Source organism: Crinia signifera, chromosome 3, assembly GCF_055691185.1.
Source record: "Crinia signifera chromosome 3, ASM5569118v1, whole genome shotgun sequence".
In the NCBI taxonomy this organism is placed as follows: Eukaryota; Metazoa; Chordata; class Amphibia; order Anura; family Myobatrachidae; genus Crinia; species Crinia signifera.
This window is the reverse complement of record NC_139219.1, coordinates 333,753,592-333,777,778: the sequence shown is the minus strand read 5'-3', so window position 1 is coordinate 333,777,778 and position 24,187 is coordinate 333,753,592. Positions and strand designations below refer to the sequence as shown.

Sequence of the window (24,187 nt, the reverse complement as noted above, 5' to 3'; positions counted from 1 at the left end):
TATAAAAGGAGTTTAGGGGGGAGGGGTTTTAACACAATTGCGCTGCTGGATATAGTAAATTATGAACTCCAAGTCAAGTGTGGGTATGACCAGAAAGGAATGAGACTGGACACGCTTGTAAAAATTAATATTTTATGAATGTAAAAAAAATTTTTTTTTATCAACCACATATACATGTACAATAACACTAAAATATATAAAAAAGCATATTTAAGAATAAATCTTGAATAGTGAGGTGTCTCCAAGGTGGGGTAGATTCCCAATGATAGGGTTTAACTCAGTTCCAAGGAAATAGAAGAAAGCACAATATTAAGCAGTCATGAATTTAGAGAAGCCAGATTAGCATGTAGACAAACATGCACTAGATGGTAGGCAGTTCTTATTTATAAAATAGGAGAATTTATCTCACCCAGATGATTGTAGATAGCGGGGAGCCAAATAGGTGTTTGTTTAGCTCGACCCAAGTGACCCTCCAGGAGGCAGGGACAAGCAGCTGAAGAACGCTGTATGTAGAGCGGCTATGATGATTGCGCTCAGTAGCGCTCCGTGGTGTTAGTAGCCTGCGTCCCCTTGTAAGATGAACCGGGGGACCGAGCACGGTCACGGCCTGTGTAACAGGTGCTCGTCGGAGCCAGATGATTGTAGATAGCGGGGAGCCAAATAGGTGTTTGTTTGGCTCGACCCAAGTGACCCTCCAGGAGGCAGGGACAAGCAGCTGAAGAACGCTGTGTGTAGAGCGGCTATGATGGTTGCGCTCAGTAGCGCTCCGTGGTGTTAGTAGCCTGCGTCCCCTTGTAAGATGAACCGGGGGACCGAGCACGGTCACGGCCTGTGTAGCAGGTGCTCGTCGGAGCTGTTAGGGGCGGCAGATGAGTTGGCAATCAGCCGGTGGCCGCGTGAGATGCCGGCTTTGAATTTAGCGGTAAACGCTGGGAGTCAGCTGTGCGGCTGGAAGCTGAGTCGGAGGTGGAACCTTGGAGAGACGTCAGGTGAAGTATGTATTGCGTCAACGCGTTTCGTACCCTCACAGGACGGGAACTTTTTCAAGACAAGTACTGACCCACTGTGTGGGAGCTTTATTTAAAGGGCTGATTCAATCAGAAACAATCAATGAATTAACTATGTAACTTAAAAAACTTTAAAACCAAGCGCGTCCAGAATGATACAGTGTAATATCATCTACATCACAATAATCTCCGTTGAGGGAGTAACTAGCAAATATCGTTTATCATCAATAAAATCTTCTTTTAGCATATACGAGAGTTAATTAGCTATTTTAAACAGGAGAGCAATTGTAAAGCACATTGGTGAAAAATCACCTGATTATTCTAAGTAGCAAGGAGAGAGTAGTATAAATAAATATTTGTATATCTATATTGTTGAATACATTGAGAGTATAGTTATAATTTTCTTTATCTTTGGAAAATACATTATATGGCCTAATCTAGATATAGGAATAAACAATCAGCACACATATAAAACAAAAAATAAAAAAATAAAAAAATGGGAAATAAAAATGATAATAATAATAATACTAAGCAAATAAACATCTATATATGTACTGGTGTACACAAAAGGACAGTATTATTCCTCAATACTTTAAGTATAGCGGTAAAATGTACATCGCATAGATCTTATTAAAGAATCATTTTACATTTATCCATATCACTTACATAACACATCGAAACACATCGTTTATATCGAAACAATATTATATATCTAGATGTAGAATTGAGGTAGTGGACCTGTATATATAATTCATCCGGTTAACCAGATTTTTTAGAGAAATAGGTCTACATAGGAAGCCTAAAAAATAAACTACACATTAGTCGACATTACCCTGTCGACATATGTCGTCATGAATATTTGTGTCTATTAAAGCTCAAAAAGAAAAAGAAAAGAAAAAGAAAGGGAAAGAAAAAGAAAAAGAAAAAGGAAAAGGAAAAGAAGAAGAGAAAGAAAAAAAGAAAAAAGAAAAAAGAAAAAAAGAAATATTAAAAATAAAAAAATATAATAAAAAAAATTTATAAAAATATATATAAAAATATATATATAAATTAACAATTTAGATTCCACATATAATTATATTGAGTTTTATTAGGTTTTATTTTATAGTATTTTATTTTATAAGTAATAAAAATATATAAAAAATATATATAAAAAAGAAATTATATATATGTCTATTTTAGGTTCCTTATTCCAATGATTTGGGGAGAAAAAAATATATATATGTGTCTGTGTGGGATGGGGTAAGGGAGAACTGCAAACCAGGGACATCACACAATTTGTGCGTATCTCTAGTAGAACTCCTGTCACCCAACCCCACACAGATTAATTCAGTAAATATAGCACTATGGATATTGCTTCTCTTCTCCCTTCAATCACCACTATATCAAAACCCACATGGCTCCCACCTAAACCCCCAGGTAGTTTTAGATGTAACAAAAATATTTGCCTTACATGTAAATACATATTAAATGGAATTAATAATATTACATCATTTACAAACAAAAAAACTTTTCAATGTAAACAATTTATTAATTGTGAAACTAGCTATTGTGTGTATATTCTGGAGTGTCCATGTAAGTTGCAATATGTGGGTCGCACTACCAGAAGTATTAAAAGTAGATTCAGAGAACACAAAAATAATATACAAAAAAGAATACAAAATCACAGTGTTCCCCGTCATTTCTGCCAAAAACATGATGGGGACCCAAAAGGTCTCACAATAATGGGGATTGAACATATCATGAACACCAAAAGGGGGGGTGACCGATTTAAAAAGCTCTGCCTTGCAGAGACAGCTTGGATCTTTAAATTAGAAACATTAAGCCCACAAGGCCTGAATGAGGCCCTAGATTTTTCTTGCATGGATTGAATGACATTAGAAGAGTTGTATGCAATATCCATAGTGCTATATTTACTGAATTAATCTGTGTGGGGTTGGGTGACAGGAGTTCTACTAGAGATACGCACAAATTGTGTGATGTCCCTGGTTTGCAGTTCTCCCTTACCCCATCCCACACAGACACATATATATATTTTTTTCTCCCCAAATCATTGGAATAAGGAACCTAAAATAGACATATATATAATTTCTTTTTTATATATATTTTTTATATATTTTTATTACTTATAAAATAAAATACTATAAAATAAAACCTAATAAAACTCAATATAATTATATGTGGAATCTAAATTGTTAATTTATATATATATTTTTATATATATTTTTATAAATTTTTTTTATTATATTTTTTTATTTTTAATATTTCTTTTTTTCTTTTTTCTTTTTTCTTTTTTTCTTTCTCTTCTTCTTTTCCTTTTCCTTTTTCTTTTTCTTTTTCTTTCCCTTTCTTTTTCTTTTCTTTTTCTTTTTGAGCTTTAATAGACACAAATATTCATGACGACATATGTCGACAGGGTAATGTCGACTAATGTGTAGTTTATTTTTTAGGCTTCCTATGTAGACCTATTTCTCTAAAAAATCTGGTTAACCGGATGAATTATATATACAGGTCCACTACCTCAATTCTACATCTAGATATATAATATTGTTTCGATATAAACGATGTGTTTCGATGTGTTATGTAAGTGATATGGATAAATGTAAAATGATTCTTTAATAAGATCTATGCGATGTACATTTTACCGCTATACTTAAAGTATTGAGGAATAATACTGTCCTTTTGTGTACACCAGTACATATATAGATGTTTATTTGCTTAGTATTATTATTATTATCATTTTTATTTCCCATTTTTTTATTTTTTTATTTTTTGTTTCATATGTGTGCTGATTGTTTATTCCTATATCTAGATTAGGCCATATAATGTATTTTCCAAAGATAAAGAAAATTATAACTATACTATCAATGTATTCAACAATATAGATATACAAATATTTATTTATACTACTCTCTCCTTGCTACTTAGAATAATCAGGTGATTTTTCACCAATGTGCTTTACAATTGCTCTCCTGTTTAAAATAGCTAATTAACTCTCGTATATGCTAAAAGAAGATTTTATTGATGATAAACGATATTTGCTAGTTACTCCCTCAACGGAGATTATTGTGATGTAGATGATATTACACTGTATCATTCTGGACGCGCTTGGTTTTAAAGTTTTTTAAGTTACATAGTTAATTCATTGATTGTTTCTGATTGAATCAGCCCTTTAAATAAAGCTCCCACACAGTGGGTCAGTACTTGTCTTGAAAAAGTTCCCGTCCTGTGAGGGTACGAAACGCGTTGACGCAATACATACTTCACCTGACGTCTCTCCAAGGTTCCACCTCCGACTCAGCTTCCAGCCGCACAGCTGACTCCCAGCGTTTACCGCTAAATTCAAAGCCGGCATCTCACGCGGCCACCGGCTGATTGCCAACTCATCTGCCGCCCCTAACAGCTCCGACGAGCACCTGCTACACAGGCCGTGACCGTGCTCGGTCCCCCGGTTCATCTTACAAGGGGACGCAGGCTACTAACACCACGGAGCGCTACTGAGCGCAACCATCATAGCCGCTCTACACACAGCGTTCTTCAGCTGCTTGTCCCTGCCTCCTGGAGGGTCACTTGGGTCGAGCCAAACAAACACCTATTTGGCTCCCCGCTATCTACAATCATCTGGCTCCGACGAGCACCTGTTACACAGGCCGTGACCGTGCTCGGTCCCCCGGTTCATCTTACAAGGGGACGCAGGCTACTAACACCACGGAGCGCTACTGAGCGCAATCATCATAGCCGCTCTACATACAGCGTTCTTCAGCTGCTTGTCCCTGCCTCCTGGAGGGTCACTTGGGTCGAGCTAAACAAACACCTATTTGGCTCCCCGCTATCTACAATCATCTGGGTGAGATAAATTCTCCTATTTTATAAATAAGAACTGCCTACCATCTAGTGCATGTTTGTCTACATGCTAATCTGGCTTCTCTAAATTCATGACTGCTTAATATTGTGCTTTCTTCTATTTCCTTGGAACTGAGTTAAACCCTATCATTGGGAATCTACCCCACCTTGGAGACACCTCACTATTCAAGATTTATTCTTAAATATGCTTTTTTATATATTTTAGTGTTATTGTACATGTATATGTGGTTGATAAAAAAAAATTTTTTTACATTCATAAAATATTAATTTTTACAAGCGTGTCCAGTCTCATTCCTTTCTGGTCATACCCACACTTGACTTGGAGTTCATAATTTACTATATCCAGCAGCGCAATTGTGTTAAAACCCCTCCCCCCTAAGTTTTGTCTATCTATGAGCTTAGCGAGCTCATTTAACACGTGCAGCAGCTGGTTTTTTGTGTAATAGGTGTATAAAATATAGCACCATTGTTATATTAATTATTATTTTTATTGGAGCGCCAGGTAAGTGAATTAGTGGATACCCTTTGGTACCCCTCCTAATTCACAACCCTTGTCCTTTTGCCAATCTCTCTGCTCTTCCTGTGCTGCCCATTTCATTTATATATACAAATTTTGTTCTCTATACAATTTTTTCTGAACTCCCTGCTTGCTGTTGGTCTGACCAGAGATGAATGATTTTAAATGTTACAATGATCGCAAGATGCGACGTGATTGTTATCTGTCATCCTTTAATACAAACCAGAAAAGTGATGAAAATTTGTCCAGCGCCCATCCTGATATGAATAAGACCTTTTATAATCTTGAGGATCTGCTCAAAGATGAGATGCGTAATTGGTGGGATAGCATCTCTTTACAGAAATATATAGATGCTAAAATTATCCCAAGAGGACTACGAATTTTTAAACATCTTTCTATTAATGATCATCCTGATTTACTAAACAAATGGAATGAAGCGCTGGACAATTGTTCATTTACACTAATGAGACTTCTGATTAAATATAGAAGTGAAATGGTGGACAAAATCACTACTAAAATTGATAAAATAAAAGATGACTTATTGCCATTTAAAGAACACTCCAACTTTAAAGAAAGAGATGAACAAATAAATAACAGAGTTGAAAGATTCGAGAGAGAGCTAATTACTAATAAAAAACGTAAATGGGAACGGGATCAGAACGATTATCAAAAGGGAATAGTAAGAACTTATCATAAGAGGAATATAGATGAGTATAAAAGAGAAAATTACTCCTCCCCTTCCACCAGACCCCCATTCCGTCCAAGAAAAACCTCCTATAAAAATGAGAGATTTAACAACTATAATGAGAGATACAATCCCCCTAATCATAACTACAAATCTCACTATAACCATAATCACAATAGCAATAATAGATCAATGCCCCATAGTAACTACACACCCAATCGACCTAATAAAGATCAGGTTTTTCCACTCAGAGCCTGGCAAGATCCCAATCCCTACTCCAACTTAACTCATCACACCCCAAAGAGAACAAGAGAAGGAGAGGGAGAAGAGGAGGCGGAAAGAGATCACAGAAAACAAAGAATCAAATAGATATGACTGGTATTTTCAACTTGACTAAACACGAATTATCAGATTCCCAAAAAATATTGTTATGTAAAGGTTTAAATTATGCCCCCCAGAAGGATCCGAACATATTCGACCTTTTTGTTGATTTAAATAAATTTACCCGTGATTTATGTAGGAAACGCTATTTTGCTGTTAAAGATTTAAAACGATCACAATTGGAGACTGATAATAATCCTATTGTCCTGGATGAAACAGACCAACAAGGTCTCTCAAACTTAGAATCCCTTCTTTTGGAAAGTAATTCACCTGAAATAGAGACTTACAATATTAATACTTCTTTAACATCTGTAAGCAGACCCCTATTTAAAAAGAAATCTCAATTTTTTCCTTTAGATCAAAAAAGTCCCGCCATAACTATTTTTTACAATAAAACCATGGATGACTTCAAAAAAATCTGCAACAATACAGGTAAAAATAAAAATAGGAGTAAGGACAATTTAAGTATCAACGAAAGAAAGGCCCTAAATGAACTTAAAAAAGATCTATCTATTGTAGTTAAACAGGCAGATAAGGGTGGTGGGGTTGTCCTCATGGATAGAGAGGCATACCTATCCGAGGCATATAAACAACTGAGTGATGATAAATATTATGCTATATTACCCTCTAACCCCACCACCCTTTACCAATCTCAATTCCAAACAATGCTATTTGAGGCGGAAACTGAGAATGCAATATCCAGGGAAGAATCTCAATTTCTTTACTCACATCACCCGGTCACACCCACTTTTTACTTTCTTCCCAAAATCCACAAACACCTCACTTCACCTCCCGGGCGACCGATAATTTCTGGTATGGGTTCCCTCACGTCTAATTTATCACATTTTGTAGATTCTCACCTTCAAAAACACGTTATTGCACTCCCTTCACATATTAAAGATACCACTCACATTCTCAATAAAACACACGAGTTGTCCTGGACGGAAGGGTGGGCTTTCCTTACCCTTGACGTCCAGGCACTTTACACTAATATTCCACACAATTTAGGGGTGACGGCTGTTCAACACTATCTCAATCACGACACCACCTTAGCACCAGAAAGGAGGAAATTTATTTTGGAATCTATCCTTTTTATTCTTACACATAATTATTTTTTCTTTAATGATCACTATTATTTACAGCGCCTTGGGACGGCCATGGGGACCAGATTTGCACCCAGTTTTGCTAACCTCTATATGGGCCGCCTAGAGGAACAACTTATATGGGGTGGCCCATATAGAGAGAATCTGGTCCTCTATGGCCGTTTCATAGACGACTTGTTTATTATTTGGAGAGGGGGACACATTTTGGCACAAGAATTTGTTAACCACCTTAATTCAAACACTTTTAATTTAACCTTCACCCATACTTTTAGCTACACAGCGGTCAATTTCCTGGATATTGCATTCTCAGTAGATAGGGGCATCTTGGTATCAGCGAATTATGTTAAACCAGTTGGTACTAATAATTATCTTCATTACACCAGTGGCCATTATAGACCCTGGATTCATAATATACCTAAAAACCAGCTATTAAGGTTACGCAGAAATTGTACTAAAGATGAGGAATTTTTACTTCAGTCACAAAACATGCTTGAAAATTTCAAAAGAAGGGGCTATCCAAGAGACTTACTTCTGGATGCAATGGATACAGTCACTAAGACCAACAGAGATAGTTTATTAAAATCTAAACCTAAAGAAAAGATAACAATATTTAATTCTGGAGAGACTATATCATTTATCTCAAAATTTAACTCAAAATCCAACCAGATTAAAAAGATTGTTCAAAAAAACTTTGAAATAATAAATCACGATAAAATATTACAGGATCTTCATATCAAACCTAAAATTACATTTAGACGCAACAGAAATCTGAAAGATCTCATTTCGCCTTCTCTTCTCCCTTCAATCACCACTATATCAAAACCCACATGGCTCCCACCTAAACCCCCAGGTAGTTTTAGATGTAACAAAAATATTTGCCTTACATGTAAATACATATTAAATGGAATTAATAATATTACATCATTTACAAACAAAAAAACTTTTCAATGTAAACAATTTATTAATTGTGAAACTAGCTATTGTGTGTATATTCTGGAGTGTCCATGTAAGTTGCAATATGTGGGTCGCACTACCAGAAGTATTAAAAGTAGATTCAGAGAACACAAAAATAATATACAAAAAAGAATACAAAATCACAGTGTTCCCCGTCATTTCTGCCAAAAACATGATGGGGACCCAAAAGGTCTCACAATAATGGGGATTGAACATATCATGAACACCAAAAGGGGGGGTGACCGATTTAAAAAGCTCTGCCTTGCAGAGACAGCTTGGATCTTTAAATTAGAAACATTAAGCCCACAAGGCCTGAATGAGGCCCTAGATTTTTCTTGCATGGATTGAATGACATTAGAAGAGTTGTATGCAATATCCATAGTGCTATATTTACTGAATTAATCTGTGTGGGGTTGGGTGACAGGAGTTCTACTAGAGATACGCACAAATTGTGTGATGTCCCTGGTTTGCAGTTCTCCCTTACCCCATCCCACACAGACACATATATATATTTTTTTCTCCCCAAATCATTGGAATAAGGAACCTAAAATAGACATATATATAATTTCTTTTTTATATATATTTTTTATATATTTTTATTACTTATAAAATAAAATACTATAAAATAAAACCTAATAAAACTCAATATAATTATATGTGGAATCTAAATTGTTAATTTATATATATATTTTTATATATATTTTTATAAATTTTTTTTATTATATTTTTTTATTTTTAATATTTTTTTTTTTTTTTCTTTTTTTCTTTCTCTTCTTCTTTTCCTTTTCCTTTTTCTTTTTCTTTTTCTTTCCCTTTCTTTTTCTTTTCTTTTTCTTTTTGAGCTTTAATAGACACAAATATTCATGACGACATATGTCGACAGGGTAATGTCGACTAATGTGTAGTTTATTTTTTAGGCTTCCTATGTAGACCTATTTCTCTAAAAAATCTGGTTAACCGGATGAATTATATATACAGGTCCACTACCTCAATTCTACATCTAGATATATAATATTGTTTCGATATAAACGATGTGTTTCGATGTGTTATGTAAGTGATATGGATAAATGTAAAATGATTCTTTAATAAGATCTATGCGATGTACATTTTACCGCTATACTTAAAGTATTGAGGAATAATACTGTCCTTTTGTGTACACCAGTACATATATAGATGTTTATTTGCTTAGTATTATTATTATTATCATTTTTATTTCCCATTTTTTTATTTTTTTATTTTTTGTTTTATATGTGTGCTGATTGTTTATTCCTATATCTAGATTAGGCCATATAATGTATTTTCCAAAGATAAAGAAAATTATAACTATACTCTCAATGTATTCAACAATATAGATATACAAATATTTATTTATACTACTCTCTCCTTGCTACTTAGAATAATCAGGTGATTTTTCACCAATGTGCTTTACAATTGCTCTCCTGTTTAAAATAGCTAATTAACTCTCGTATATGCTAAAAGAAGATTTTATTGATGATAAACGATATTTGCTAGTTACTCCCTCAACGGAGATTATTGTGATGTAGATGATATTACACTGTATCATTCTGGACGCGCTTGGTTTTAAAGTTTTTTAAGTTACATAGTTAATTCATTGATTGTTTCTGATTGAATCAGCCCTTTAAATAAAGCTCCCACACAGTGGGTCAGTACTTGTCTTGAAAAAGTTCCCGTCCTGTGAGGGTACGAAACGCGTTGACGCAATACATACTTCACCTGACGTCTCTCCAAGGTTCCACCTCCGACTCAGCTTCCAGCCGCACAGCTGACTCCCAGCGTTTACCGCTAAATTCAAAGCCGGCATCTCACGCGGCCACCGGCTGATTGCCAACTCATCTGCCGCCCCTAACAGCTCCGACGAGCACCTGCTACACAGGCCGTGACCGTGCTCGGTCCCCCGGTTCATCTTACAAGGGGACGCAGGCTACTAACACCACGGAGCGCTACTGAGCGCAACCATCATAGCCGCTCTACACACAGCGTTCTTCAGCTGCTTGTCCCTGCCTCCTGGAGGGTCACTTGGGTCGAGCCAAACAAACACCTATTTGGCTCCCCGCTATCTACAATCATCTGGCTCCGACGAGCACCTGTTACACAGGCCGTGACCGTGCTCGGTCCCCCGGTTCATCTTACAAGGGGACGCAGGCTACTAACACCACGGAGCGCTACTGAGCGCAATCATCATAGCCGCTCTACATACAGCGTTCTTCAGCTGCTTGTCCCTGCCTCCTGGAGGGTCACTTGGGTCGAGCTAAACAAACACCTATTTGGCTCCCCGCTATCTACAATCATCTGGGTGAGATAAATTCTCCTATTTTATAAATAAGAACTGCCTACCATCTAGTGCATGTTTGTCTACATGCTAATCTGGCTTCTCTAAATTCATGACTGCTTAATATTGTGCTTTCTTCTATTTCCTTGGAACTGAGTTAAACCCTATCATTGGGAATCTACCCCACCTTGGAGACACCTCACTATTCAAGATTTATTCTTAAATATGCTTTTTTATATATTTTAGTGTTATTGTACATGTATATGTGGTTGATAAAAAAAATTTTTTTTACATTCATAAAATATTAATTTTTACAAGCGTGTCCAGTCTCATTCCTTTCTGGTCATACCCACACTTGACTTGGAGTTCATAATTTACTATATCCAGCAGCGCAATTGTGTTAAAACCCCTCCCCCTTAAGTTTTGTCTATCTATGAGCTTAGCGAGCTCATTTAACACGTGCAGCAGCTGGTTTTTTGTGTAATAGGTGTATAAAATATAGCACCATTGTTATATTAATTATTATTTTTATTGGAGCGCCAGGTAAGTGAATTAGTGGATACCCTTTGGTACCCCTCCTAATTCACAACCCTTGTCCTTTTGCCAATATAAAAGGAGTACCTCAGACAGGGATGGAATAAAAAGTAATTTTTATAGGAAGATATCATACATTTTACAAAGCTTTGAACAATGTTCATGAACTTTTGATCCGAGAACATGCTGGAAGTATGGTAGTAACATTTGGAAGTATGAAAAAACTGCGTTGGCCGGGAATCGAACCCGGGTCAACTGCTTGGAAGGCAGCTATGCTCACCACTATACCACCAACGCTTGACAGAGTCTGCTAAAGCAAATATTTCCCAAGTACGTAAGTCAGGTTACATGTTCTAAAAATATGCACGAGATGCCATGTTACACCATGGCTTGACTGAAATGATTGAAACAATATAAAAGGAGTACCTCAGACAGGGATGGAATCAAAAGTAATTTTTATAGGAAGATATCATGAATTTTACAAAGCTTTGAACATTGTTCATGAACTTTTGATCTGAGAACATGCGCAATAACATTTGGAAGTATGAAAAAACTGCGTTGGCCGGGAATCGAACCCGGGTCAACTGCTTGGAAGGCAGCTATGCTCACCACTATACCACCAACGCTTGACTGAGTCTGCTAAAGCAAATATTTCCCAAGTACGTAAGTCAGGTTACATGTTCTAAAAATATGCACGAGATGCCATGTTACACCATGGCTTGACTGAAATGATTGAAACAATATAAAAGGAGTACCTCAGACAGGGATGGAATTAAAAGTAATTTTTATAGGAAGATATCATACATTTTACAAAGCTTTGAACATTGTTCATGAACTTTTGATCCGAGAACATGCTGGAAGTATGGTAGTAACATTTGGAAGTATGAAAAAACTGCGTTGGCCGGGAATCGAACCCGGGTCAACTGCTTGGAAGGCAGCTATGCTCACCACTATACCACCAACGCTTGACTGAGTTTGCTAAAGCAAATATTTCCCAAGTACGTAAGTCAGGTCACATGTTCTAAAAATATGCACGAGATGCCATGATGCCATGTTACACCATGGCTTGACTGAAATGATTGAAACAATATAAAAGGAGTACCTCAGACAGGGAAGGAATCAAAAGTAATTTTTATAGGAAGATATCATACATTTTACAAAGCTTTGAACATTGTTCATGAACTTTTGATCCGAGAACATGCTGGAAGTATGGTAGTAACATTTGGAAGTATGAAAAAACTGCGTTGGCCGGGAATCGAACCCGGGTCAACTGCTTGGAAGGCAGCTATGCTCACCACTATACCACCAACGCTTGACTGAGTCTGCTAAAGCAAATATTTCCCAAGTACGTAAGTCAGGTTACATGTTCTAAAAATATGCACAAGATGCCATGTTACACCATGGCTTGACTGAAATGATTGAAACAATATAAAAGGAGTACCTCAGACAGGGATGGAATAAAAAGTAATTTTTATAGGAAGATATCATACATTTTACAAAGCTTTGAACAATGTTCATGAACTTTTGATCCGAGAACATGCTGGAAGTATGGTAGTAACATTTGGAAGTATGAAAAAACTGCATTGGCCGGGAATCGAACCCGGGTCAACTGCTTGGAAGGCAGCTATGCTCACCACTATACCACCAACGCTTGACAGAGTCTTCTAAAGCAAATATTTCCCAAGTACGTAAGTCAGGTTACATGTTCTAAAAATATGCACGAGATGCCATGTTACACCATGGCTTGACTGAAATGATTGAAACAATATAAAAGGAGTACCTCAGACAGGGATGGAATCAAAAGTAATTTTTATAGGAAGATATCATGAATTTTACAAAGCTTTGAACATTGTTCATGAACTTTTGATCCGAGAACATGCGCAATAACATTTGGAAGTATGAAAAAACTGCGTTGGCCGGGAATCGAACCCGGGTCAACTGCTTGGAAGGCAGCTATGCTCACCACTATACCACCAACGCTTGACTGAGTCTGCTAAAGCAAATATTTCCCAAGTACGTAAGTCAGGTTACATGTTCTAAAAATATGCACGAGATGCCATGTTACACCATGGCTTGACTGAAATGATTGAAACAATATAAAAGGAGTACCTCAGACAGGGATGGAATCAAAAGTAATTTTTATAGGAAGATATCATGAATTTTACAAAGCTTTGAACATTGTTCATGAACTTTTGATCCGAGAACATGCTTGAAGTATGGTAGTAACATTTGGAAGTATGAAAAAACTGCGTTGGCCGGGAATCGAACCCGGGTCAACTGCTTGGAAGGCAGCTATGCTCACCACTATACCACCAACGCTTGACTGAGTCTGCTAAAGCAAATATTTCCCAAGTACGTAAGTCAGGTTACATGTTCTAAAAATATGCACGAGATGCCATGTTACACCATGGCTTGACTGAAATGATTGAAACAATATAAAAGGAGTACCTCAGACAGGGAAGGAATCAAAAGTAATTTTTATAGGAAGATATCATACATTTTACAAAGCTTTGAACATTGTTCATGAACTTTTGATCCGAGAACATGCTGGAAGTATGGTAGTAACATTTGGAAGTATGAAAAAACTGCGTTGGCCGGGATTCGAACCCGGGTCAACTGTTTGGAAGGCAGCTATGCTCACCACTATACCACCAACGCTTGACTGAGTCTGCTAAAGCAAATATTTCCCAAGTACGTAAGTCAGGTCACATGTTCTAAAAATATGCACGAGATGCCATGTTACACCATGGCTTGACTGAAATGATTGAAACAATATAAAAGGAGTACCTCAGACAGGGATGGAATCAAAAGTAATTTTTATAGGAAGATATCATGAATTTTACAAAGCTTTGAACATTGTTCATGAACTTTTGATCCGAGAACATGCGCAATAACATTTGGAAGTATGAAAAAACTGCGTTGGCCGGGAATCGAACCCGGGTCAACTGCTTGGAAGGCAGCTATGCTCACCACTATACCACCAACGCTTGACTGAGTCTGCTAAAGCAAATATTTCCCAAGTACGTAAGTCATTTCACATTTTCTAAAAATATGCATGAGATGCCATGTTACACCATGGCTTGACTGAAATGATTGAAACAATATAAAAGGAGTACCTCAGACAGGGATGGAATCAAAAGTAATTTTTATATTAAGCTATCATACATTATACAAAGCTTTGAACATTGTTAATGAACTTTTGATCCGAGAACATGCTGAGTTATCCGAGAACATTTGGAAGTATGAAAAAACTGCGTTGGTTGGGAATCGAACCCGGGTCAACTGCTTTGAAGGCAGCTGACCACTATGCTCACCACTATAACACCATTGCTTGACTGAGTCTGCTAAAGCAAATATTTCCCAAGTACGTAAGTCAGGTCACATGTTCTAAAAATATGCACGAGATGCCATGTTACACCATGGCTTGACTGAAATGATTGAAACAATATAAAAGGAGTACCTCAGACAGGGATGGAATCAAAAGTAATTTTTATAGGAAGATATCATACATTTTACAAAGCTTTGAACATTGTTAATGAACTTTTGATCTGAGAACATGCTCAATAACATTTGGAAGTATGAAAAAACTGCGTTGGCCGGGAATCAAACCCGGGTCAACTGCTTTGAAGGCAGCTATGCTCACCACTATAACACCATTGCTTGACTGAGTCTGCTAAAGCAAATATTTCCCAAGTACGTAAGTCAGGTCACATGTTCTAAAAATATGCACGAGATGCCATGTTACACCATGGCTTGACTGAAATGATTGAAACAATATTTAGGGAGTACCTCAGACAGGGATGGTATCAAAAGTATTTTTTATAGGAAGATATCATGAATTTTACAAAGCTTTGAACATTGTTCATGAACTTTTGATCCGAGAACATGCTCAATAACATTTGAAAGTATGAAAAAACTGCGTTGGCCGGGAATCGAACCCGGGTCAACTGCTTGGAAGGCAGCTATGCTCACCACTATACCACCAACGCTTGACAGAGTCTTCTAAAGCAAATATTTCCCAAGTACGTAAGTCAGGTTACATGTTCTAAAAATATGCACGAGATGCCATGTTACACCATGGCTTGACTGAAATGATTGAAACAATATAAAAGGAGTACCTCAGACAGGGATGGAATCAAAAGTAATTTTTATAGGAAGATATCATGAATTTTACAAAGCTTTGAACATTGTTCATGAACTTTTGATCCGAGAACATGCGCAATAACATTTGGAAGTATGAAAAAACTGCGTTGGCCGGGAATCGAACCCGGGTCAACTGCTTGGAAGGCAGCTATGCTCACCACTATACCACCAACGCTTGACTGAGTCTGCTAAAGCAAATATTTCCCAAGTACGTAAGTCAGGTTACATGTTCTAAAAATATGCACGAGATGCCATGTTACACCATGGCTTGACTGAAATGATTGAAACAATATAAAAGGAGTACCTCAGACAGGGATGGAATCAAAAGTAATTTTTATAGGAAGATATCATGAATTTTACAAAGCTTTGAACATTGTTCATGAACTTTTGATCCGAGAACATGCTTGAAGTATGGTAGTAACATTTGGAAGTATGAAAAAACTGCGTTGGCCGGGAATCGAACCCGGGTCAACTGCTTGGAAGGCAGCTATGCTCACCACTATACCACCAACGCTTGACTGAGTCTGCTAAAGCAAATATTTCCCAAGTACGTAAGTCAGGTTACATGTTCTAAAAATATGCACGAGATGCCATGTTACACCATGGCTTGACTGAAATGATTGAAACAATATAAAAGGAGTACCTCAGACAGGGAAGGAATCAAAAGTAATTTTTATAGGAAGATATCATACATTTTACAAAGCTTTGAACATTGTTCATGAACTTTTGATCCGAGAACATGCTGGAAGTATGGTAGTAACATTTGGAAGTATGAAAAAACTGCGTTGGCCGGGATTCGAACCCGGGTCAACTGTTTGGAAGGCAGCTATGCTCACCACTATACCACCAACGCTTGACTGAGTCTGCTAAAGCAAATATTTCCCAAGTACGTAAGTCAGGTCACATGTTCTAAAAATATGCACGAGATGCCATGTTACACCATGGCTTGACTGAAATGATTGAAACAATATAAAAGGAGTACCTCAGACAGGGATGGAATCAAAAGTAATTTTTATAGGAAGATATCATGAATTTTACAAAGCTTTGAACATTGTTCATGAACTTTTGATCCGAGAACATGCGCAATAACATTTGGAAGTATGAAAAAACTGCGTTGGCCGGGAATCGAACCCGGGTCAACTGCTTGGAAGGCAGCTATGCTCACCACTATACCACCAACGCTTGACTGAGTCTGCTAAAGCAAATATTTCCCAAGTACGTAAGTCATTTCACATTTTCTAAAAATATGCATGAGATGCCATGTTACACCATGGCTTGACTGAAATGATTGAAACAATATAAAAGGAGTACCTCAGACAGGGATGGAATCAAAAGTAATTTTTATATTAAGCTATCATACATTATACAAAGCTTTGAACATTGTTAATGAACTTTTGATCCGAGAACATGCTGAGTTATCCGAGAACATTTGGAAGTATGAAAAAACTGCGTTGGTTGGGAATCGAACCCGGGTCAACTGCTTTGAAGGCAGCTGACCACTATGCTCACCACTATAACACCATTGCTTGACTGAGTCTGCTAAAGCAAATATTTCCCAAGTACGTAAGTCAGGTCACATGTTCTAAAAATATGCACGAGATGCCATGTTACACCATGGCTTGACTGAAATGATTGAAACAATATTTAGGGAGTACCTCAGACAGGGATGGAATCAAAAGTATTTTTTATAGGAAGATATCATGAATTTTACAAAGCTTTGAACATTGTTCATGAACTTTTGATCCGAGAACATGCTCAATAACATTTGGAAGTATGAAAAAACTGCGTTGGCCGGGAATCGAACCCGGGTCAACTGCTTGGAAGGCAGCTATGCTCACCACTATACCACCAACGCTTGACTGAGTCTGCTAAAGCAAATATTTCCCAAGTACGTAAGTCAGGTTACATGTTCTAAAAATATGCACGAGATGCCATGTTACACCATGGCTTGACTGAAATGATTAAAACAATATAAAAGGAGTACCTCAGACAGGGATGGAATCAAAAGTAATTTTTATAGGAAGATATCATACATTTTACAAAGCTTTGAACATTGTTCATGAACTTTTGATCCGAGAACATGCTGGAAGTATGGTAGTAACATTTGAAAGTATGAAAAAACTGCGTTGGCCGGGAATCGAACCCGGGTCAACTGCTTGGAAGGCAGCTATGCTCACCACTATACCACCAACGCTTGACTGAGTCTGCTAAAGCAAATATTTCCCAAGTACGTAAGTCATTTCACATGTTCTAAAAATATGCACGAGATGCCATGTTACACCATGGCTTGACTGAAATGATTGAAACAATATTTAGGGAGTACCTCAGACAGGGATGGAATCAAAAGTATTTTTTATAGGAAGATATCATGAATTTTACAAAGCTTTGAACATTGTTCATGAACTTTTGATCCGAGAACAATCGAACCCGGGTCAACTGCTATACCACCAACGCTTGACTGAGTCTGCTAAAGCAAATATTTCCCAAGTACGTAAGTCATTTCACATGTTCTAAAAATATGCACGAGATGCCATGTTACACCATGGCTTGACTGAAATGATTGAAACAATATTTAGGGAGTACCTCAGACAGGGATGGAATCAAAAGTATTTTTTATAGGAAGATATCATGAATTTTACAAAGCTTTGAACATTGTTCATGAACTTTTGATCCGAGAACATGCTGGAAGTATGGTAGTAACATTTGAAAGTATGAAAAAACTGCGTTGGCCGGGAATCGAACCCGGGTCAACTGCTTGGAAGGCAGCTATGCTCACCACTATACCACCAACGCTTGACTGAGTCTGCTAAAGCAAATATTTCCCAAGTACGTAAGTCAGGTTACATGTTCTAAAAATATGCACGAGATGCCATGATGCCATGTTACACCATGGCTTGACTGAAATGATTGAACCAATATAAAAGGAGTACCTCAGACAGGGAAGGAATCAAAAGTAATTTTTATAGGAAGATATCATACATTTTACAAAGCTTTGAACATTGTTCATGAACTTTTGATCCGAGAACATGCTGGAAGTATGGTAGTAACATTTGGAAGTATGAAAAAACTGCGTTGGCCGGGAATCGAACCCGGGTCAACTGCTTGGAAGGCAGCTATGCTCACCACTATACCACCAACGCTTGACTGAGTCTGCTAAAGCAAATATTTCCCAAGTACGTAAGTCAGGTTACATGTTCTAAAAATATGCACGAGATGCCATGTTACACCATGGCTTGACTGAAATGATTGAAACAATATAAAAGGAGTACCTCAGACAGGGAAGGAATCAAAAGTAATTTTTATAGGAAGATATCATACATTTTACAAAGCTTTGAACATTGTTCATGAACTTTTGATCCGAGAACATGCTGGAAGTATGGTAGTAACATTTGGAAGTATGAAAAAACTGCGTTGGCCGGGATTCGAACCCGGTCAACTGTTTGGAAGGCAGCTATGCTCACCACTATACCACCAACGCTTGACTGAGTCTGCTAAAGCAAATATTTCCCAAGTACGTAAGTCAGGTCACATGTTCTAAAAATATGCACGAGATGCCATGTTACACCATGGCTTGACTGAAATGATTGAAACAATATAAAAGGAGTACCTCAGACAGGGATGGAATCAAAAGTAATTTTTATAGGAAGATATCATGAATTTTACAAAGCTTTGAACATTGTTCATGAACTTTTGATCCGAGAACATGCGCAATAACATTTGGAAGTATGAAAAAACTGCGTTGGCCGGGAATCGAACCCGGGTCAACTGCTTGGAAGGCAGCTATGCTCACCACTATACCACCAACGCTTGACTGAGTCTGCTAAAGCAAATATTTCCCAAGTACGTAAGTCATTTCACATTTTCTAAAAATATGCATGAGATGCCATGTTACACCATGGCTTGACTGAAATGATTGAAACAATATAAAAGGAGTACCTCAGACAGGGATGGAATCAAAAGTAATTTTTATATTAAGCTATCATACATTATACAAAGCTTTGAACATTGTTAATGAACTTTTGATCCGAGAACATGCTGAGTTATCCGAGAACATTTGGAAGTATGAAAAAACTGCGTTGGCCGGGAATCGAACCCGGGTCAACTGCTTTGAAGGCAGCTGACCACTATGCTCACCACTATAACACCATTGCTTGACTGAGTCTGCTAAAGCAAATATTTCCCAAGTACGTAAGTCAGGTCACATGTTCTAAAAATATGCACGAGATGCCATGTTACACCATGGCTTGACTGAAATGATTGAAACAATATTTAGGGAGTACCTCAGACAGGGATGGAATCAAAAGTATTTTTTATAGGAAGATATCATGAATTTTACAAAGCTTTGAACATTGTTCATGAACTTTTGATCCGAGAACATGCTCAATAACATTTGGAAGTATGAAAAAACTGCGTTGGCCGGGAATCGAACCCGGGTCAACTGCTTGGAAGGCAGCTATGCTCACCACTATACCACCAACGCTTGACTGAGTCTGCTAAAGCAAATATTTCCCAAGTACGTAAGTCAGGTTACATGTTCTAAAAATATGCACGAGATGCCATGTTACACCATGGCTTGACTGAAATGATTAAAACAATATAAAAGGAGTACCTCAGACAGGGATGGAATCAAAAGTAATTTTTATAGGAAGATATCATACATTTTACAAAGCTTTGAACATTGTTCATGAACTTTTGATCCGAGAACATGCTGGAAGTATGGTAGTAACATTTGAAAGTATGAAAAAACTGCGTTGGCCGGGAATCGAACCCGGGTCAACTGCTTGGAAGGCAGCTATGCTCACCACTATACCACCAACGCTTGACTGAGTCTGCTAAAGCAAATATTTCCCAAGTACGTAAGTCATTTCACATGTTCTAAAAATATGCACGAGATGCCATGTTACACCATGGCTTGACTGAAATGATTGAAACAATATTTAGGGAGTACCTCAGACAGGGATGGAATCAAAAGTATTTTTTATAGGAAGATATCATGAATTTTACAAAGCTTTGAACATTGTTCATGAACTTTTGATCCGAGAACAATCGAACCCGGGTCAACTGCTATACCACCAACGCTTGACTGAGTCTGCTAAAGCAAATATTTCCCAAGTACGTAAGTCATTTCACATGTTCTAAAAATATGCACGAGATGCCATGTTACACCATGGCTTGACTGAAATGATTGAAACAATATTTAGGGAGTACCTCAGACAGGGATGGAATCAAAAGTATTTTTTATAGGAAGATATCATGAATTTTACAAAGCTTTGAACATTGTTCATGAACTTTTGATCCGAGAACATGCTGGAAGTATGGTAGTAACATTTGAAAGTATGAAAAAACTGCGTTGGCCGGGAATCGAACCCGGGTCAACTGCTTGGAAGGCAGCTATGCTCACCACTATACCACCAACGCTTGACTGAGTCTGCTAAAGCAAATATTTCCCAAGTACGTAAGTCAGGTTACATGTTCTAAAAATATGCACGAGATGCCATGTTACACCATGGCTTGACTGAAATGATTAAAACAATATAAAAGGAGTACCTCAGACAGGGATGGAATCAAAAGTAATTTTTATAGGAAGATATCATACATTTTACAAAGCTTTGAACATTGTTCATGAACTTTTGATCCGAGAACATGCTGGAAGTATGGTAGTAACATTTGAAAGTATGAAAAAACTGCGTTGGCCGGGAATCGAACCCGGGTCAACTGCTTGGAAGGCAGCTATGCTCACCACTATACCACCAACGCTTGACTGAGTCTGCTAAAGCAAATATTTCCCAAGTACGTAAGTCATTTCACATGTTCTAAAAATATGCACGAGATGCCATGTTACACCATGGCTTGACTGAAATGATTGAAACAATATTTAGGGAGTACCTCAGACAGGGATGGAATCAAAAGTATTTTTTATAGGAAGATATCATGAATTTTACAAAGCTTTGAACATTGTTCATGAACTTTTGATCCGAGAACAATCGAACCCGGGTCAACTGCTATACCACCAACGCTTGACTGAGTCTGCTAAAGCAAATATTTCCCAAGTACGTAAGTCATTTCACATGTTCTAAAAATATGCACGAGATGCCATGTTACACCATGGCTTGACTGAAATGATTGAAACAATATTTAGGGAGTACCTCAGACAGGGATGGAATCAAAAGTATTTTTTATAGGAAGATATCATGAATTTTACAAAGCTTTGAACATTGTTCATGAACTTTTGATCCGAGAACATGCTGGAAGTATGGTAGTAACATTTGAAAGTATGAAAAAACTGCGTTGGCCGGGAATCGAACCCGGGTCAACTGCTTGGAAGGCAGCTATGCTCACCACTATACCACCAACGCTTGACTGAGTCTGCTAAAGCAAATATTTCCCAAGTACGTAAGTCAGGTTACATGTTCTAAAAATATGCACGAGATGCCATGATGCCATGTTACACCATGGCTTGACTGAAATGATTGAAACAATATAAAAGGAGTACCTCAGACAGGGAAGGAATCAAAAGTAATTTTTATAGGAAGATATCATACATTTTACAAAGCTTTGAACATTGTTCATGAACTTTTGATCCGAGAACATGCTGGAAGTATGGTAGTAACATTTGGAAGTATGAAAAAACTGGGTTGGCCGGGAATCGAACCCGGGTCAACTGCTTGGAAGGCAGCTATGCTCACCACTATACCACCAACGCTTGACTGAGTCTGCTAAAGCAAATATTTCCCAAGTACGTAAGTCAGGTCACATGTTCTAAAAATATGCACGAGATGCCATGTTACACCATGGCTTGACTGAAATGATTGAAACAATATTTAGGGAGTACCTCAGACAGGGATGGAATCAAAAGTATTTTTTATAGGAAGATATCATGAATTTTACAAAGCTTTGAACATTGTTCATGAACTTTTGATCCGAGAACAATCGAACCCGGGTCAACTGCTATACCACCAACGCTTGACTGAGTCTGCTAAAGCAAATATTTCCCAAGTACGTAAGTCATTTCACATGTTCTAAAAATATGCACGAGATGCCATGTTACACCATGGCTTGACTGAAATGATTGAAACAATATTTAGGGAGTACCTCAGACAGGGATGGAATCAAAAGTATTTTTTATAGGAAGATATCATGAATTTTACAAAGCTTTGAACATTGTTCATGAACTTTTGATCCGAGAACATGCTGGAAGTATGGTAGTAACATTTGAAAGTATGAAAAAACTGCGTTGGCCGGGAATCGAACCCGGGTCAACTGCTTGGAAGGCAGCTATGCTCACCACTATACCACCAACGCTTGACTGAGTCTGCTAAAGCAAATATTTCCCAAGTACGTAAGTCAGGTTACATGTTCTAAAAATATGCACGAGATGCCATGATGCCATGTTACACCATGGCTTGACTGAAATGATTGAAACAATATAAAAGGAGTACCTCAGACAGGGAAGGAATCAAAAGTAATTTTTATAGGAAGATATCATACATTTTACAAAGCTTTGAACATTGTTCATGAACTTTTGATCCGAGAACATGCTGGAAGTATGGTAGTAACATTTGGAAGTATGAAAAAACTGGGTTGGCCGGGAATCGAACCCGGGTCAACTGCTTGGAAGGCAGCTATGCTCACCACTATACCACCAACGCTTGACTGAGTCTGCTAAAGCAAATATTTCCCAAGTACGTAAGTCAGGTCACATGTTCTAAAAATATGCACGAGATGCCATGTTACACCATGGCTTGACTGAAATGATTGAAACAATATTTAGGGAGTACCTCAGACAGGGATGGAATCAAAAATATTTTTTATAGGAAGATATCATGAATTTTACAAAGCTTTGAACATTGTTCATGAACTTTTGATCCGAGAACAATCGAACCCGGGTCAACTGCTATACCACCAACGCTTGACTGAGTCTGCTAAAGCAAATATTTCCCAAGTACGTAAGTCATTTCACATTTTCTAAAAATATGCATGAGATGCCATGTTACACCATGGCTTGACTGAAATGATTGAAACAATATAAAAGGAGTACCTTTGACTGAAATGATTGAAACAATATTTAGGGAGTACCTCAGACAGGGATGGAATCAAAAGTATTTTTTATAGGAAGATATCATGAATTTTACAAAGCTTTGAACATTGTTCATGAACTTTTGATCCGAGAACAATCGAACCCGGGTCAACTGCTATACCACCAACGCTTGACTGAGTCTGCTAAAGCAAATATTTCCCAAGTACGTAAGTCATTTCACATGTTCTAAAAATATGCACGAGATGCCATGTTACACCATGGCTTGACTGAAATGATTGAAACAATATTTAGGGAGTACCTCAGACAGGGATGGAATCAAAAGTATTTTTTATAGGAAGATATCATGAATTTTACAAAGCTTTGAACATTGTTCATGAACTTTTGATCCGAGAACATGCTGGAAGTATGGTAGTAACATTTGAAAGTATGAAAAAACTGCGTTGGCCGGGAATCGAACCCGGGTCAACTGCTTGGAAGGCAGCTATGCTCACCACTATACCACCAACGCTTGACTGAGTCTGCTAAAGCAAATATTTCCCAAGTACGTAAGTCAGGTTACATGTTCTAAAAATATGCACGAGATGCCATGATGCCATGTTACACCATGGCTTGACTGAAATGATTGAACCAATATAAAAGGAGTACCTCAGACAGGGAAGGAATCAAAAGTA

The 24,187-nt window shown here is 37.5% G+C and overlaps 23 non-coding genes across 23 annotated transcripts; all 23 read right to left on the bottom strand.

Moving 5' to 3' along the window:
* Positions 1 to 11,560: 11,560 nt before the first annotated feature.
* Positions 11,561 to 11,632, bottom strand: TRNAG-UCC (transfer RNA glycine (anticodon UCC)). The gene has a single exon. It is a non-coding gene; the product is annotated as a tRNA-Gly (tRNA).
* A 257-nt stretch (positions 11,633 to 11,889) lies between these two features.
* TRNAG-UCC (transfer RNA glycine (anticodon UCC)) lies at positions 11,890 to 11,961 on the bottom strand. The gene has a single exon. It is a non-coding gene; the product is annotated as a tRNA-Gly (tRNA).
* Positions 11,962 to 12,228: 267 nt separating this feature from the next.
* Positions 12,229 to 12,300, bottom strand: TRNAG-UCC (transfer RNA glycine (anticodon UCC)). The gene has a single exon. It is a non-coding gene; the product is annotated as a tRNA-Gly (tRNA).
* A 275-nt stretch (positions 12,301 to 12,575) lies between these two features.
* Positions 12,576 to 12,647, bottom strand: TRNAG-UCC (transfer RNA glycine (anticodon UCC)). The gene has a single exon. It is a non-coding gene; the product is annotated as a tRNA-Gly (tRNA).
* A 596-nt stretch (positions 12,648 to 13,243) lies between these two features.
* Positions 13,244 to 13,315, bottom strand: TRNAG-UCC (transfer RNA glycine (anticodon UCC)). The gene has a single exon. It is a non-coding gene; the product is annotated as a tRNA-Gly (tRNA).
* Positions 13,316 to 13,582: 267 nt separating this feature from the next.
* TRNAG-UCC (transfer RNA glycine (anticodon UCC)) lies at positions 13,583 to 13,654 on the bottom strand. Its single transcript has one exon. It is a non-coding gene; the product is annotated as a tRNA-Gly (tRNA).
* Positions 13,655 to 14,250: 596 nt separating this feature from the next.
* TRNAG-UCC (transfer RNA glycine (anticodon UCC)) lies at positions 14,251 to 14,322 on the bottom strand. The gene has a single exon. It is a non-coding gene; the product is annotated as a tRNA-Gly (tRNA).
* Positions 14,323 to 15,252: 930 nt separating this feature from the next.
* Positions 15,253 to 15,324, bottom strand: TRNAG-UCC (transfer RNA glycine (anticodon UCC)). The gene has a single exon. It is a non-coding gene; the product is annotated as a tRNA-Gly (tRNA).
* Positions 15,325 to 15,581: 257 nt separating this feature from the next.
* On the bottom strand, positions 15,582 to 15,653 carry TRNAG-UCC (transfer RNA glycine (anticodon UCC)). Its single transcript has one exon. It is a non-coding gene; the product is annotated as a tRNA-Gly (tRNA).
* Positions 15,654 to 15,920: 267 nt separating this feature from the next.
* On the bottom strand, positions 15,921 to 15,992 carry TRNAG-UCC (transfer RNA glycine (anticodon UCC)). Its single transcript has one exon. It is a non-coding gene; the product is annotated as a tRNA-Gly (tRNA).
* Positions 15,993 to 16,588: 596 nt separating this feature from the next.
* TRNAG-UCC (transfer RNA glycine (anticodon UCC)) lies at positions 16,589 to 16,660 on the bottom strand. Its single transcript has one exon. It is a non-coding gene; the product is annotated as a tRNA-Gly (tRNA).
* Positions 16,661 to 17,261: 601 nt separating this feature from the next.
* TRNAG-UCC (transfer RNA glycine (anticodon UCC)) lies at positions 17,262 to 17,333 on the bottom strand. The gene has a single exon. It is a non-coding gene; the product is annotated as a tRNA-Gly (tRNA).
* A 267-nt stretch (positions 17,334 to 17,600) lies between these two features.
* TRNAG-UCC (transfer RNA glycine (anticodon UCC)) lies at positions 17,601 to 17,672 on the bottom strand. Its single transcript has one exon. It is a non-coding gene; the product is annotated as a tRNA-Gly (tRNA).
* A 527-nt stretch (positions 17,673 to 18,199) lies between these two features.
* Positions 18,200 to 18,271, bottom strand: TRNAG-UCC (transfer RNA glycine (anticodon UCC)). The gene has a single exon. It is a non-coding gene; the product is annotated as a tRNA-Gly (tRNA).
* A 275-nt stretch (positions 18,272 to 18,546) lies between these two features.
* Positions 18,547 to 18,618, bottom strand: TRNAG-UCC (transfer RNA glycine (anticodon UCC)). The gene has a single exon. It is a non-coding gene; the product is annotated as a tRNA-Gly (tRNA).
* A 595-nt stretch (positions 18,619 to 19,213) lies between these two features.
* TRNAG-UCC (transfer RNA glycine (anticodon UCC)) lies at positions 19,214 to 19,285 on the bottom strand. The gene has a single exon. It is a non-coding gene; the product is annotated as a tRNA-Gly (tRNA).
* A 601-nt stretch (positions 19,286 to 19,886) lies between these two features.
* On the bottom strand, positions 19,887 to 19,958 carry TRNAG-UCC (transfer RNA glycine (anticodon UCC)). The gene has a single exon. It is a non-coding gene; the product is annotated as a tRNA-Gly (tRNA).
* Positions 19,959 to 20,225: 267 nt separating this feature from the next.
* TRNAG-UCC (transfer RNA glycine (anticodon UCC)) lies at positions 20,226 to 20,297 on the bottom strand. Its single transcript has one exon. It is a non-coding gene; the product is annotated as a tRNA-Gly (tRNA).
* A 527-nt stretch (positions 20,298 to 20,824) lies between these two features.
* TRNAG-UCC (transfer RNA glycine (anticodon UCC)) lies at positions 20,825 to 20,896 on the bottom strand. The gene has a single exon. It is a non-coding gene; the product is annotated as a tRNA-Gly (tRNA).
* A 267-nt stretch (positions 20,897 to 21,163) lies between these two features.
* On the bottom strand, positions 21,164 to 21,235 carry TRNAG-UCC (transfer RNA glycine (anticodon UCC)). Its single transcript has one exon. It is a non-coding gene; the product is annotated as a tRNA-Gly (tRNA).
* Positions 21,236 to 21,762: 527 nt separating this feature from the next.
* TRNAG-UCC (transfer RNA glycine (anticodon UCC)) lies at positions 21,763 to 21,834 on the bottom strand. Its single transcript has one exon. It is a non-coding gene; the product is annotated as a tRNA-Gly (tRNA).
* Positions 21,835 to 22,708: 874 nt separating this feature from the next.
* On the bottom strand, positions 22,709 to 22,780 carry TRNAG-UCC (transfer RNA glycine (anticodon UCC)). Its single transcript has one exon. It is a non-coding gene; the product is annotated as a tRNA-Gly (tRNA).
* Positions 22,781 to 23,952: 1,172 nt separating this feature from the next.
* On the bottom strand, positions 23,953 to 24,024 carry TRNAG-UCC (transfer RNA glycine (anticodon UCC)). Its single transcript has one exon. It is a non-coding gene; the product is annotated as a tRNA-Gly (tRNA).
* Positions 24,025 to 24,187: the final 163 nt, after the last annotated feature.